Source organism: Plodia interpunctella, chromosome 5 (genome assembly GCF_027563975.2).
Source record: "Plodia interpunctella isolate USDA-ARS_2022_Savannah chromosome 5, ilPloInte3.2, whole genome shotgun sequence".
In the NCBI taxonomy this organism is placed as follows: domain Eukaryota; kingdom Metazoa; phylum Arthropoda; class Insecta; order Lepidoptera; family Pyralidae; genus Plodia; species Plodia interpunctella.
This window is the reverse complement of record NC_071298.1, coordinates 5,540,413-5,556,338: the sequence shown is the minus strand read 5'-3', so window position 1 is coordinate 5,556,338 and position 15,926 is coordinate 5,540,413. Positions and strand designations below refer to the sequence as shown.

At 32.9% G+C, this 15,926-nt stretch overlaps 1 protein-coding gene across 6 annotated transcripts in view; it reads left to right on the top strand.

Annotated features, from left to right (window-relative positions):
• Positions 1-689: 689 nt before the first annotated feature.
• Positions 690-15,926, top strand: part of Dh44 (Diuretic hormone 44) — a 45,534-nt gene continuing 30,297 nt past the window's right edge. For all 6 annotated transcript variants that reach the window (XM_053745652.1, XM_053745650.1, XM_053745651.2 and 3 more), the window contains exon 1: positions 690-911. The gene's annotated coding sequence lies outside the window, so the exon portion shown is untranslated. The remainder of the gene's footprint in view (positions 912-15,926) is intronic.

The window sequence follows — 15,926 nt, the reverse complement described above, 5'->3', positions numbered from 1 at the left end:
ACATAAAAATAATATGTTACGAAACTTTCTATTCTGTTGAAACTACTTTCTTAACTTCTCACATTAACCTTGAACCTCCGATTAGGCATGTAACTGCACTAGCGAAGATCGCAAAGTTATGTGTTAAACTCGTATAAATCAAGTTAATCGCAGATCCTTGATACTCCAGCAGCTGTTATCGAGTATATCGCTGGGAGCAAGTTAGATGAAGTGGGAACATTTAGCGGAATCGCTTTAGAAGTTGTGTGAGCGTGCGCCTGCATGTCAATAGGAAGAACTGCAGTTTAGCAAGGACAATGTGACAAATGTGAATTGTTATAGACCACAGCACACACTTATTATATATTAAACTCAAGGACCACATAAATTCTTAGTCAAATATCATGTTAAGCGTTAAAGTATTCTTCTTATGTATGTACTACATACTGATATGAAAATTATTATACTTTCGGAAACTAATACGATGTTCTTTGTAACTGGACTTTAAAAATAGTAAATGACGCAGAATGCACAGGCATAATGAGTAAAAAATATAAAAAAGTTATAATGGTAACATGGTATGTAAAAAAAAGATGAAGGAAGATGATGACGGCTGTGGGGGCGGTCATTGAGACAGTGACATGAATGGTAGTGGCGCATGCGCGTAGGCCTCCGCTTCAGCGAGATATAAGCCCGCCGTCCGAAACGAACGCCGCACAACTTTGGCGCGCTCAACCGTTCCCACTGAGAACTTGCCCGTCACACATCCACTCTTTGAAACATTTATTTCCGACGACACACTCCCTCTAAATATCATCATCGAGTGAGTCGTGACTTAGTTTTCCAGTGCACACAATTTGAACAATATCACAGAACTTTTCATTCGACAGTTGTAAAGTTTTTGCTGCGCGAACTAACTCGGCGATTTGAAGGTGAGTGTATAATTAAATTCTAGTTTGTAACTACTAAAATACTTTTTCGTCAATTACGAAATGCGAAGTTTGACTAGGTATCCTTATCTGTGCAACGCTGTCGGCATATCCTTCAAATATTATAGTCAAGAGCTACATTTTACAGACTTTTAGGTAGGTATGAAATGAAATATAAAACTGCATTTTAAACCAATTTTCTATAAAAGCAAAACATCAACCTTTTAATTAAATGTTCAAAAGCAGTACCTATTTCTATAAGTAAAAAGTCCGTACAATATCCAATATTAATGGAAAGAAAAATCTTCAAATAGAACCTAAATCCATGGGGGTTGTTAAAATTTTGTTATAAGTACAATATAGAATACGTAACAAAGGGTCATTATATAAAAACTTATTCGCACGCACACGTCCTAACTATATTATATTGATCGTAAAAAATTTCCACCGCTTGTTTTTTCTGATTTTGGAAAGGATTTTTCATCTATGGTATATATAGGTTCTAGAAATAAGTACCTACTGGAAAATACAGAATAATATATTGTTTAGATTAGTTAATCTTTTGCTATTTATATTACCTACTTGTCTACTTAATGCGCCACCCCATATGAAATAGAATTTGATAAAAGCGACATAGGTACTTATATATTTATTTACCTACTTACAACAGAAAAACTCAAAATTCTTTATTGTAAGAGTAAATAAAGACAGGCTACGACATGGCAAAGTAGGGTAAGAAACGAGTGATGTAATAACGAAAATGTACGGGGTCATTATACCTCCTGACATGATAGTTCCGATATAGGAAACTGGAAACTATTTGTGAATGTTTATGTAGAATTAATTTTGCGTCGGGTGAGTAATGAAAGTTTAATTCAATTTGTAATTCTCGACCGTCGGCAAAATTACCGATGGGATTAAACATACCTGCTTTCATTTAATCTTAATCAAATAAAACCACTGATCTATTTTATAACGGCAAAGCTAACAAAGAAAACATTTATTTCCACAAACAATAATCATGGAAGACATACATATTAATACATTTATATAAAATTAACAAAAGCTATACTATCTGTTAAAATTACACGGGGAAACAATTTCTAATAAATATTGCTGTATAATTAAATAACCAATTTTGTCATAATATTTAAACATTTTAATAATTTAGAAAAAAATCTGATTCCTTATGGATCTTGTAGATCTGACCGGAATAACATTATTTTTTTCTGTAATATGTCTAAATCAGATCCTCGATCGATACAATGCATTGAATAGGTAAAACGTATAATTTTATTTATAAAAAATATTTCAATAGTTTCAATTCGTATACATTATTATTAAATGCACAAAAATCAACGGGCGTTCAATGAGGCGTCCGTGGACTGGGCGTTTATTTAGTTCGTAACGTATCAATGATTGCCTATTGGTATTATGGTTCACTGGTAGATAATGTCCTTTAGTATTTTTTTTTAATTTTATGCAATGAGTTTCCATACCCCGTCTATAATGAGAATAGTTAGAATCGTAACCGGTAGTGGCGATAATTGAAAAAGAAAACAATAATTCCTACCAGCGGGAAGAGCTCATGCATTGGGGCTTTGTGGAGATGGTTATAATAAATTTATTTGTAACAAAGTAAATTGAAAATATTTACGAAAAAGAATCATGTATGTATGTATGTATTTGTGGTGACGCATTGCAACTGACTTATATTTAAGTCTTTAATGATGAGATCCTGTTACAAACTATGTTTTACTACATCACACACAAATAACTTGACATTGTCAATATAAGAGAGATTGTTCGAAGGGACCATTTCCGGCAATTAAGTACCTATTTCCGCCATGTTCTGTACAATTAAAGTTCGTAACATATATCTTTTATGCAATTATTTTTTGTTAATTCCTTTTATAATCATATGCATACTTAGGTTCTAAAAGGAATTAACAAAAAAGAATTGTTTTTTCAGGAGTACAACAATAAAGTCAGGCATAATTGTTTTATAAATAATCATGTTCTGGCACATGATAAATTTTGTACATTGAATTTTAAAACAAGAACCTAAGCAACTCGATTAACATCGCAAAGCCATTTCGTATACCACAAATTCGATTTTCAACAACTTGAGGTAGAACGGAGGGGAAGTTATTCTACGAATTTATAGGTTTCTTGTAGTTCCCTTCCTATTTCGACCGAGTACCATCAATTATCTGGTGTGAAGCAGTCACTTCAGCAAGAATAGAAGTGCTAGTGAAAGTTGGTAACCGGTGAAACAAACAAGCTGCTAAGTGGCCCATTGAGGACTTCAGTGCGCATTGAATTAGTGCAACTTGAGTTATTTGCACATTATTCATTGTTTATCAGTTTATATTTGAGCAAAACCGGCTTATCTCCGCTTGAGATGAAATCATCTTCGCTGTAAATGGTAGAGAAATCCGCTGTATAAAATTACGATTGCTTCCGACAAATATTGAGTAACATATTTTTCGTGATTAGTGTAACTAGAATGACTGTCATGTAATTTGTTTATTGTTTGATTGAGCATACTTTATTATGTTTATGCAATTACGTACAATTGTGTATTTTTATTATATATAATGTAGTGACACAATTCCATTTTAATATTTATGATGTCATAGATAATAGACTACTAAAAGCAATCTAAAAAATAATAAAAGTAATCTAAAAAGTAATGATAAATATTAATTGAAAATTATTCAATTAATATTTATCATTATTTTTTTTTAGATAGATTTGTAAATACAAACAAGTTAGTATTTTTCAATTTTCGCAATTTATAAAATAAATCATTTAAAAAAAATTAAACAGTTTTATCAAAATTCCCAAATTCTGAAATGTATTTCAACCATGACACTACACCCGTTCGAAAAAAGTGAAAACGACATTAGTTTATTTATTTTATTATAGCATGCTCTCCATTTATTAATTTGGGTTCTTAACTCATGTGTCTTTTCTAAATAACTTGAATCCAAACAAACAGCACCCTCACTTTAGTTTTCCTCTTCCAATGGAGTTCGGACTAATCATAGCGAACAATAAATACAGCCAACAAGTTCCAATGATTGTCGGCCATCCATAATGTCCAAGTTCAACAACATGGCAGCGAGTTGTAATCGCGGCCCGCAACGCGCCTCGACTCGACAATGCTTCATCTGTGGCACCGACCTCTACTGTGATATATCTGAAAGTAACATCGAAAGAACTTCAATAATTTCAAACACTAGGGCGCATTAAATAACTGAATTAAGTATCACGCAATTAAATAAAAAGTTAAAAAGAAATTTTCACATATGTTTTCTCACTTGTCTTATTTACGGTAATGATATTTATATATTTATTTTGTATGTATTTTTGATTTGGGAAGATTTGATATTTCGTGCACGTCAATTATCTACAAAAAAAATAGAGATTTTACAGCAAAAAAGCTACGACTCTGCTGAAATATAAGTGTCATTTACTGAAGTAATATTGCGTCGTTAAATACAGTAAATTCAGTCCAGGATTTAAAACTGCAATAGACGACATGGTGCCGGACAACTTTCTGCCGGGATTACCGTAATGGCCGACTCGACCCATCGCTGAGTTTGTCACTTTGATACTTCGTCTGGTACTTTTAAACCCACCTAAGATTGCTCTGTGATATGAATACACAATTAATTAAACTCAAAACTTGAGTAAAATTCCCAATGTAGTTAACATTGGGAATTTTACTCAAGTTTTGAGTCCGTGGGGAAATTTATAGGCTCCTAATTGAGATGAGTAGACATGGATGACAAAACTAATAAATGTCCTCGACAACAAAGCAAAGTAGTAGATGTGACGAAACGAGTGGCTTACATGAATGGAAATAGGCTGGACATGTTTCATCAATCAATCACATCAACAATAACTGCATTTTATGCAGTTATTGTACTTACCATATTTTACTTCGCACTGTACTGCTGTAGTCATGATTACATATAATTTTTTGAAGAAGTAATCAAATATGCGTTCATAAACAAATAGACTAAATATGGTTCATACAAGTTAGATCAACTGATTTCGCAAGTGCTGTAACGGGTAAGTGAGTATTAAAGTTTCATATTTCCATCGGCACAAAAGGGAGAGAGGGGGGAGGAAAGGAAGCGTAATTAACTTTTCAAGTGATCAAACTTAGCCTACTTTGGGAATAAGTATCTTTTTAGCCCACTTACAGGCGGTCAACTCATAATAAAAAATATATTTAAGTTAAACAATTTTATAAACAGTAATATACAAGGAGTTAAATCAATTTGAATGAATTATCTAAATTAACTTAAATTTCTTAAATATCTTAAAAAAGAAAACATCAGCAATATATATATGTATAAATAATAAATATATCATTTACAATTATATACCAGCAGCGGCTTGTCCCAAGTGAATGTCATTTACTATTTCAATCACCCTCTTAGAATTTCCCAAAAAGCCTTTTAATGCTCACTTCAGAACATCCCCGTGGGTTTAAGTTTCCACGTCAGTCGGTTAGTGTCTGATATCTTCTATTGATACATTTTCTGGTAACTTAAAAGAAACAATAATGGTAAGCCCTTCTGGCATGATGGGGACCAACACTGTTTACATGAGTTTCGGCAAATCTTCTCAGCAGTATAAGTCAGTATAGTTTCGAAATGCCAGTAATTTTTTGAGAAATTATAAAGCTGTGGAGATCTAATTTTTGATTTTGATCCATTTCGATTTTGAAACCAAAAGCGTGGTGTGTGGCTCCGCCCTAGATTAGGACCACTCCATATCCTCCCGTGGATGGAGACGACTAATGTACACACATAGCAAAAACATTACATAATAGCAAAATCGACGCACTTTCCAAAAATATTATAAGGTATAATTTTATGCAGAGTGCTTAATAACAAATCCCTTGCCTATCTTTAGCTAATCCCTCGCTTACCTATTGCATTTTTTTGTAAGAACCTAATCTCATTTGAAACTTTTAATGCCGTGATATCTTTTCTCTTGTTTCATTTGTAGAAACTAAACAGCGTTTTAGTTGCGTTCTCACGTTTCTGTGATTTCATTTCGAATAGTCCATTACTGTGTACTGTTTTGCACATGCATTTCGCGATTGTGACTATTATAATATTTCATAAGGCTATCTTATTCTTTTTTCTTGGGATAATTCATTTCTTGATTTAATTTTATTTACGTATTGTAATAAAATAAGCGAACGAAGTCTACAAAGTCAACTTGAGGCAAATCGGTCAATAGAATTCTTATGTTCGTGAGGCATCAAAATCGGTTAAGTCGTTCGTAAAATATTCACAATTTTGTAAAAATTTATTGTGTTCACGAGGTCTAAGTTTGCGGCGAACAACTAGTAGTAATTCGTTTCACCTCCCGCGCAGATTGTAAAGTATTGGCTAACCTGAAACTATTTGAGAATTTAAATTTCAATAAAGCCGAGTTGCGAGGCCTTAAGCGCTTTACTTTTATAGGAGATAAAGACGTGATTTGAATTATACCAGATCATCAAATCACATCTGTTACTTAATTACTTTGTTACCATTGTAACCATGCGCGTCCGCCGTACCTACATCTTTAAATCCTAGGTTCGATTCTCAGTCCCAGCACAGTCTCATACCGGCTCCACACTGTCGTCGAACTGTTTGCCAAACTTTGGCAGGTTAGGTATACATTGCTGGTTTTTCAGTGTTAATATATTCGCGTCGGCATATGTCCGAGTTCGGAATTACATATATGACGGTTCTGGGTGCTTTCGTGCTTTTTTCTGTTTTGTTGTTGCACCTACGACACAAGCTTAACGTTTAGTGTTGACCATTGAGTGTTATCCATTTCCTTCTTTTTAAATTAAAGCCATCTCCTTAGTTGGTTCTATATTAATAATTTTTAAAACAGGTCATAAAGAGCGATGCATACGCAGCTGTTGTGCCCGATACTCGATAGTCGCACATAAATCTGTCGCCATAACATATTGCGCGAGTTATACGTGTTTACAAACATAGCTATATCTTGCAGGAACCTCAGTTCTGTGCAAGATATATAGTGCAAAATATATAGGTGTAGAGTAATAATATATAGAAAATATTGATAAATGATAAAGTGACATCCGGCCAAAAAAATGACCATTTCGATACTTTTAGTTATGGCATGAAAAATAACGTATCAGAGGTAGATGGTTCGTGGTCGGTTCGGTTCATACGGTGAAATCCAACTGCAACGAATTGAACGAACATTCCAGATTTAAACAACCAATTTAAAATGGTTTCAAAATGCACAGCAACTGTGGTCTAAATGGCAGAATCTTAAAAAAATAATACGAGAAGTTACCGTTGGATTTCGTAGTCTGTTCTGTTCTGAGCCTAAGCTCAGGCTAAAAAAACCCTGCCGAAAAGGTGCAATGTAATCTGTGACATCAAGTATATTTCAGTTAGTATATTTTCACGATAGATATTTTGTCACAATAACATTTTTCTTCCAAGTTTTAGAATTCATTAACTATACGATAAAAATAAACCTACTATGTATGATACTTAAAATTATTTAGCTCCCTACCGCGTTCGTAGGAAGATGATTGTGAGATGATGATATTAGCCACGTAGGAAACAATTGGATTGAGACAACGCTTCCTCGCCGGAGGCCGGCGCTCCGGCCATCGGCCGGCGGAGCCCGAGGCCTTATAAAATTACCTGAATTAAGTTAAGCGGCTGCAATTACGAGGACGCGGTGCTGGCGCTCGTCTCGGCTTCATATGAAAATCATTTACCGATATCTAGACAAAACTCGATTTTGCGTGACTGGAGGTGGTGGTAATGAATTTAGCGCTGAACATGCCGCAAAATAATGTTTTACTTGAATGGTGATGGCATAAGTAGGTATAAATAAATAAAATAAATATATTAGGACAAATCACACAGATTGAGCTAGCCCCAAAGTAAGTTCAAGACTTGTGTTATGGGATACTAAGCCAACGATACTATATTTTATAACACATACATATATAGATAAACATCCAAGACCCGGGCCAATTAGAAAAAGATCATTTTCCATCATGACCCGACCGGGGATCGAACCCGGGACCTCTCGGTTCAGAGGCAAGCACTTTACCACGGTGCCACCGAGGTCGCCGGTACTTGTGTATTAACTTAAAAACAATACACCATAAGTTGTTTCGTAAATATGCCGTTTAATTTTCTTCCTAATCTGTACCCTAAATTAGGTACATTAAAAAATTAAATTACTTATTAGGCAATACATGTTGTTATGTAATATAATTATAACATTATTCTTTTATCTATCATTATAACCTAAGTTGCTCATTTGCGTCGAAACAACGTAACGTAAAATTCGGATTATGTTAAATTTTAATTTTTTGCTTCTTCCATGTGGAAATGCGAATAAATGGCGAAAGTGACAAAAAGCAGACGGCTCTGTAAAGGTTAGATTAATGCTTGGCAAAAAGCCAATCCCAATTCGACATTAGGTAATGGAATTAGGTAGTTCTTCATTTACTCACTTTCAGGCCTAATGTAGGTACATTAGGCCTGAAATTCGAAAATGTATAATGGCAAGTGTTTTGAATTAGGTATAAGTTTGTATGTAGTCTGATGTTGTTAAATAGTTTTTATACTACTCTTGTATTAGAACCTGCAATAAATATATACAACGTTTGTAATTCAGCACTTTAGTACCTACACACAGTTTAGTATATACACACTGCTGCGCGCTGGTGCATCGCTCCCGTGGTTGGGAGAAAAAATACTCTATGTGTCCAGGTTCTATTCTACCCGTGTACCAAATTTCATAACAATCGATCCAGTAGATTTTGCATGAAAAGGTAACAACATACAAACATACGTACACACATACGTCCTCACAAACTTTCGCATTTATAATATTAGTAGGATAGGATAAAATAAAATATTTTTGAGGACTTCTAAAAACCAATATCACCGCTTGTATTTACGATTTTTTTATAAATAATTCAGAACTCGCCAAATACATTTAATGAATCGATTTATTAATTTAACATTTTTTTCTATAATATGTTAAATAGTTTATTCCATTGTAAAAAATAAATTATTTGTCTTGTAATATTTTTTTTTATTCAAAATTGAAGTAACAGTGTGATGTCAACTATATGATGGGTTTTTTCATATTACCACGGCTTCAGATTTTATCCTGATACTTACGATCTCCTTTTGAGTAGTAAAATTGAATTGATTTGAGTCCCTAACTCGTTATTTGGGTATGTTGGGTAAGTTCCTATAATTCTGTCAATCAATTGTTCGGCCAACATCGATCGCAATGTCTACAATAGTTTCATTTGAAGAGCGCAGCCTGCCTTTGATTTATTGCGTTTGTACAACTACAATAAATCAGAAATATTGATTTATTCCACGTCTTACTGCCACTTCACACTGTACCTATTGACTGAACTATAATTGTACCTATTAGTAATTAAATGAAGTATTTACTAAATAATGTTGAAATAGCAGCTTTTTGCATGATCAGTCTTAAAGATTTTGATAATCTTTTCAGAAGATTCGGTATAGGTTTTAACCTGTTTTGGATATCCTGAAATTCAAAATGATATCTATCTGAAACAGATAATAAATAATGGATTGCCTTAAATTATGTGAAAAAGTTTTTAACTTAACACTTAAGAGAAGTGGATGAAAATCTTTAAATATTTTGAAATTTAAGCGGTAAAGGCTAACGAGTAGAAGTTTGATTATCGTTGTAGGAATTTCACAAAACAATTTACTAAGAATACGATTACGCAATGATGCCTTGAACATTTTATTCCTAACAATAATGGACGCTGTCAGGGCCACAAGTGGGTGGTTCTGCACAAGACACTTTCTCTTTCACGTTTTTGAATTATTTCACGAATTAAAGCACCAACATCATTTCAAATTGGATTTTTCTCTTCACTTCATGAACTTTCAACAAGTTAAATCGAATTCGGAATGCATTTAGTCCCAAATTACTTGGAATGATTCGGATTAATGAATTCTAAAATTACGATAAACCTATTCTGAGTTTCATTAAAACGTTAAAACATTATTCACATTTTCCCATTATTCTAAGATTGACTAACCGGTACTCTTTGATACTCCATAAAATAATTTTGTGCGGCCCATTGCCCAGTAGCTCGCCACTTGTTGAATTTGATCTTTGTTCTGGGACAAGTATTTCAGAACTGGGTCAGGTCATAATACATAAACTTGCGTTATCTTCTATATATAATGGTCTGGTAAATAAGTCCCCTTTCGCGGTAACAATAATCTCAGCTGCGTTTTGTCAGTGTTAGTGACAGTTCGTTCCAATTGAAATAGATCCAACTTCATCAAGATATCTAATATAATATCTGCTATATTATGATTTCTGAATCCCCATAAATAACCTCATGAGTTATATTATAATATAAAAGTAGTAAAGAGGTAGAGAAAAATACCCAGTATGGAATCATAACTCATTTTACTAAGCTTGGAATTTTGCGAAACAAATTGTACAAAGGAAATACAACAGTGCTACCAAGACCCCTATATATTTCAGAGGGTTACAAGCATATCAACTTCTTTGTCGCCTTATTATATTCATGATCCCTTTACATAAGTCGGCAAACGCCACATAAACCTGACAAGATGGCGAGAAAAGCCGTTTGTCGCGCAGTTAGATATTCATAGTATATCAGCACTAAATAGTATTCACATCTGAATACTCTTCGTCTATTTAATATTCCTACTAATATTAAATGCGTAAGTTTGTGAGGATGTATTGTATGTTTGTTACTCTTTGACGCAAAATGTACTGGACGGATTATTATGAAATTTGGTACATGTGGATTAACACATAGGGTACTTTTTATACCGAAATTCCCACGGAATCGTAGCCTCGGGGCGCAGCTAATAATCTATAATCTTATTATTACACGTATATACGAAGTGGTAATACTGGGCACCTTGGGTACTTATTACCTTCATGCGAAGTTTCAAGTTAAAATTAACACGTCTAAAAAGTATGTAAGTAGTCATATTCATTCACAGACGGGTGTCCATTGTATTTTTTACACCCTGTATTATTAAAATTATATTTTTAAACTAAGTATAACTACTATCTAAAGTTCACTAACATAGTTCCATAATTTTTTTTAAAAAGGTATGCCAATTTGCATTACAAAAAGATGTTATGCCTTGTTCATAAATACTTAAACTACCTAGAAGAAAATGTAACATGTAAGCTAAGATTATTTTTACCGGGGTTTACCCAAGAATTCGCTTATATACACTTGTGCTTTTATCCTCTGAAAATCTCGACTTATCTAAATCCTATTACGCAAATATTCCATGCTTCTCCTTTATACTTAGCTAAATTTGTTGTAAGCTACATCTAAGATCTCTATCGTGTGACTGTTTTTAGGGATTCGTGGTATCTAGGAAGAACTCTTATACAATGCTTTCATTATGTTATCTTATTTAAATATTTTTTTAAATTTGATTATTACTTTCTAAATTCGTGTAACTTTGTCATATCCAAAATAATTTGTCGTTATTCTATAAAATCTAATTTTTAATAATAGCAAATCTCGTTATATGATTGAATAATTAAAAGAGTGCTTGAGTTTTAATTTCCCTCAGTGACAGCTGGTCCATTTCATTTTATTTCATAGTTATTCTTACAAGGAAAAGCTTTCTTAATTCCGTGATTATTTTTCTAGCGTCTTGAAAATATCTACCTTGGCAAGATTCGGTTCAGTAGATTGTAGTTTAGAAAAATGTAATTAAAAGTGACAAATGTCCCGCAATGCTAGTTTTCCGAGGGGAAGGATCGATAGAATGGATTTTCCCATAGGATTCGAAAAAATCTATTTAACATAATTTCGTATATTTAATTTTGCTTTTCTCTGCCCAACAGTGGGACATTAATACAGGCAGGACAGACTAATAAAAATAATTCTGAACTTTAAGAGCGAGATCAAAATTTAAGTATATTGTCGCATTACGTCGTCTCATGTTCCCTTTGACTCAAAGCATGTCTGGTGTTTGGAAATGCATAAAATGAATTTCAGGAACCATTGCATTCCTGAGGATTTAGTCAAAAGCGAAAATTTGGAACGTCTATGCTGGGATTATTTCACAAAAGTCAGTTGAATTTTTATTATAATCGAAATTTTTATTATAATAACGGAAGAAAAGAACTCTATCAGCGCTGCTTCGTATTTTTATCGTTATTACTTTATCTATAATTAATTATAATTACTTTATTCATGTTCTCAATAAATCAATGATTGTCGACTGAATAATCAAACTTAGGTATCTTCAGTATCTAGTTTAATTTATAGAATAAAGTTTTTCATACTAAGAAACGCTTCAAAAGAATTTGTCTGACATTCATGGGCAGATATCAATTTCAAATTTACCATTACTTACCATTTACTTACCATTTTAACCATTGTCCAACTGCGTACAAACTATACATATTAAATAGGAAGTTTGCCAACTAAGTGTCCAGAACCCTTATCATATATTAGACTTATTCACGAGTAGCAAGTCGATGGTTTCCCGAAGTCGAAGGACTATATCTGTCATATGCAGGGTATTATAGACCAGAAGACACACAGACTGATCACATTTTAGGGACATTTTAAAGATAGGTCATGAACTATTTAGGAAACGATTTCTTTCAAGAATTTGGACACATTGTTCTTATATCCAGTGGCGATTCAACATTTTTAGCTCTTTCATGAGGTTATCGCGGGCGGAGAATTGTGCAGCAGCTAGTTTATTATATAATGAACTTAAGAGTATCTGCCGTAGTGCTGTAGTAAACTCCCCTCAGGCGTGTAGCTCCGATAAATGAGCTCACGTTAATGTATCTGTATCTATCTTGGAAACAGTATTTTTTCGAAAGTGTCGACGACGAATAAGTAGATCTGAAAAATCTCTCTCTGTAAAAGACATCGTTATTTATTTGGAATTCTGAGTTTTCAAATTTGTCAAGCAGTAATAATATGGTAGAGGTGTTTGATATACCTATGTATGTTGTAGTAACTATATATTTTTTACCCGGCAACGGCAAAACCTATCGACTCATTACTATATATAAAATAAATTAAAATATTCTAAACAAGACTAAATACTTTTTAAATGAAATGTTATTATGTAACAACTGTGCTAACATCATCGCAGAATACGTCGCTAATTTGGCGCTTGCAAAGTGTAATAAAGACGCACACATATCGTGTCAGTTATTACAATCATTAACATGTGTACAAGTTTGACTCGCAATAAATTCTTAAGCACATGAGATCGTTTGTTCGAAATGCTATAACTTTTTGTCAACGATCGTCGCAGATACATCGGAAGACTTAAAGTCAGGAAGTTAAAGGTGAAAACGTCAGTCTTAATTGCTTGGAGCTTAAGGAATTACGGGATCAAGTGTTGAAAATGTTTGATAAACGTTCTCATTGCAATACAATTGGAATATTCCTTTTAATTCCGAGAAATCATAAGAAATAAGGTGATGTTTAACTTTCTATTAATTTTTGTAAAAATGTACGTGGTTTGATGTCTACGATGCTTGTGTGTGGCAAAATATATAGACGTCAAACCCTCTCTCTTAATTGTGTTTTATTTTTCTAAAATCGAGTTGAGATAATGGGAGTTTTTACTAGCGTCAGTGAAAATTTATCTCTTTTAGGAGCTGTAACAAGTTGATGAACACTTACAATTAGATATACCTACTTAATATTCATTGTTATGGTCAATATACTAATTTGTTATGTTTTTTGGGTCTGTGTCATGACGGAATTTGTATCATAAAAATATTATAGTAGGTTATAAAGTAACCTGTTCTTAATATCTGTTTATAATATTGATTGTAAGGGTGACTAATAAACTTTTCTATAGCAATCATGAATGAAAGAAGGCTGAGCCAATTTGATGTGGATCCGTCAGAAGCTGAAAATGGGCGAACCTAAATTCGAGGTAAATTGCTCGTGGAGAAAAACAAAAGAGATCGGGAATAATACGTTTCCCATTTTTATCGTGAGTGAAGACAGTTCGGAATGCCCCCACCACCGCCCCCCACTGTCTTCATGACGGCGACTGGTGGGTTATTCATCACAATGTTATACTGAATATTTTTTTTCTTTATGTACCGTTTTTGTATGGAAATGTGGCAATAATATCGTTTACGATTCTTAGACGAAGTAATTTGTAATATCATTTTGTACCAAATAAACATTCAATCTTCTTCTTCTTAATTTGTGTATTCACACAAATTACGCACAGAAATAAATTTTTCGGAATATTTCAAAACCAAAATATGAGTCCATGTAGTGGTCGGAAATCGAATTAGGTAGAATGTCTCATCCAACACTTTAAATTCTCGGTTAGTCATCCGATTATGTCCAGAACAATGTTAAAATATATATATAAAAAAAACTTGCCTTCACTTTAACAGTAATTTACGTGATGTGAGAAAGAAGAAAACATTTATTTGCCAAAAACATGAGTACAAATAGACAAATTGATGTCAAAATGAATTAGACCTACACGTTTTACCGAATATAGGTATGCAAATATAAATAAATAAAGAGGAGCATGCTATCCACTACAAATCCAAAACAAAAAAAGAATTATAATGTATACTAGCCCTAAATTCTATCCGAGTCTATCATTAAAGAAATCATTTAAAGTATAATAACATTTATCAGTTAATAAAGACTTGAGGTGCTTTTTAAATAGATTTAAATTTAAGTTTTTATATTGATTTGGAATTTTGTTGTAAATTTTCGGTGCCATACATACTATGCTATTACCGAGTAAAGCAGTTTTTGATGGGTGCATGCATAATCGATAGATATCTCGATGATTCCTCAATACAACATCAGCTAGACGAGGGAATAAATGAGAATTGGTTTTCACAAATGTTACTCAAGTATGTAAAGTGACGGAAGTGTAAGAATTTTGTGTTCTTTAAAAAACGGCTGACAATTATCAGTGCTTTGGAGTCTAAACATTGCGCGAATACAGCGTTTTTGCATTTTAAAAGCTAATGTTTAATTCATTTGAGAGTTTAAATAGTACAAACGCCGAACTACTAAGTTTTTTACTAAGACCATCTATATGGGGTTTCCAGTTTAATTTAGAATCTATAGTTAGCCCTAGAAATTTTATTGAATCAACTACTTTCAACACATGGCCTTGATATTGTATTTTATAATTTTCCGTATCAAGCGGTCTTTGACTAAAATGCATTATATTGGTTTTGTCAAGATTTATCTTTAAATTATTAATATCAAGCCATTCAATTATGGATGTTAAAGTTGCATTAATATCTAATTGATAAATATTTACATCATTACATTTTATTGTTACCGTGCTATCGTCCGCAAGTAAAGTCATATTATGTTTGGTAGTGTTTGGAAGATCGTTAATATAGATTATGAAAAGAAGGGACCCAAGCACACTACCTTGTGGAACACCATATAATACAGAACGTTCAGTTGATAAGTAATGTTGTTCCGATTTTGTTTTAGGATTGAATTTTGAAATTTCTGTTAACTGTTTACGTTTAGATAAATATGATTTTATTAAATTTAACACATTACCCCTAATTCCGTACGCTTCTAACTTGTCTAATAGTATGTCATGTTGAACATAGTCAAAAGCTTGTGTCATATCGCAATATATAGAGCATATGGGTTTTCTGATGTTAAATTCAGTTAATACAATTTTCAAAAAATCATAGATGGCCATATTTATATTTTTATTACGACGAAACCCCTTTTGTTCATTACACAAATTTTTTTTATCTTCAAAATAGACGTTTAATTGGTAGGAAAAATGTTTTTCATAAACCTTTGAAAATATAGAATTTAAAGCTATAAGGTCGATAATATTGCATTAGTTCTTTGTTAATTTTTTTAAAATAAAGGTTTAATTATGGTAGCTTTTAAGTCTTGAGGGAAAACACCAGCTTCTATACTAA